At 42.0% G+C, this 1,182-nt stretch overlaps 1 protein-coding gene across 1 annotated transcript in view; it reads right to left on the minus strand.

Annotated features, from left to right (window-relative positions):
* The window catches only part of KIAA0895 (KIAA0895 ortholog), a 53,512-nt gene that overhangs the window by 35,608 nt on the left and 16,722 nt on the right, over window positions 1-1,182 (minus strand). The gene's annotated exons all lie outside the window — the stretch shown is intronic.

Below are 1,182 nucleotides of genomic sequence, written 5' to 3' on the forward strand. Positions count from 1 at the left end.
ATAGAGGGGGAGGATCACTTCCTTGGACCTGCTCATGATGCCCAAACTCAATGCTAGTTGTGCTAGTCTGTGCTAGTCTGGATGCCCAAACTCAATGCATATCTCAACAACTAACCTGTTGAAAATCAAATCCGGGTGCATGTGTTTTTAAGTTTCCATAGACACGTTATGCTTTTCTACAAGTTTTAAGCAAATTGTGACTCATCTTTAAAGATGTTTTAGAAAAGTAATTAATGTAAAAAAAAAAATAAAGCTAGAATGAACTTTAAAATGTAGCCCATGAATAAAGTTCAGCACAAATGTGCACCCCACAGAATTATAAGGCTGTGCACCCCACAAATTTCCTCTGCTTTCTGGAGTGGGGTAGGACAACCCCGCTGCCAGAGTTGTGATGTACTAAACAGCTCTAAGGTAAGCAAGCAAGAGAGTGCTTACTACTCGCTTCTTCACTGCATACTGGTTTGGAGCTAGTAGCCCTCCATGGCAAATCTGACTATCAAAGCAATCTCTCAGACAGGGTGACAGATACCTGGAGTACATGAGTTCATGGGTCCAGTTTTTAACTTTGCAAGACTAGTAGGTTAAATTTCAGGACTTTTTTGCTTTTCTCTAAACTCCTATTTTTTTGCTTTAAGGCAGTTCCATCAATAACTTTAAAATCCTACGCTGAGTAAGGGTATTACAAAGCGAGCAGTTAGTACCAAACTCTGTTCTGAGAAACTTAGAAGGCAAGGCTGTACTATAGTGACACACACTTAGGTTTCAAAAAAAATAACAATTTGCTTCAAAATGCAAGCACTGCAAGTTAGCTACTGTCAGCTTGTAAGTAACATTTCCTGAGCATAGGCAGACCTTTGTCCTTTTGCTGGCTCTGGGGCAAAGCAACTCCAATGGAGCTCTGCTGGACTGCACTCTGCGGTGGCTTTCTCTCCCTTGGAAAAGGAGATCTACAGCACAAAGTGGCTGCTTACAGCAGATAATACAGCCCCAATCCCTACCGGACACCTGTGCCTAATTTTCACGGAGGAATGATCCACATTCCAGTGGCCTTACAAGCAGATCTAAGCACAGTAGGTGGGCTTCTGTAGGGCCTCTGAGAAAAAATGGTAAACGACGCCAGAAACTTAGGCTGTATAAAAATGTTCAAATGATCTGGAAGTCATAGAGCCATAAAGAAGTAGG

Source organism: Gavialis gangeticus, unplaced genomic scaffold, assembly GCF_001723915.1.
Source record: "Gavialis gangeticus isolate Ggan-Ray unplaced genomic scaffold, GavGan_comp1, whole genome shotgun sequence".
Taxonomy (NCBI): Eukaryota; Metazoa; Chordata; order Crocodylia; family Gavialidae; genus Gavialis; species Gavialis gangeticus.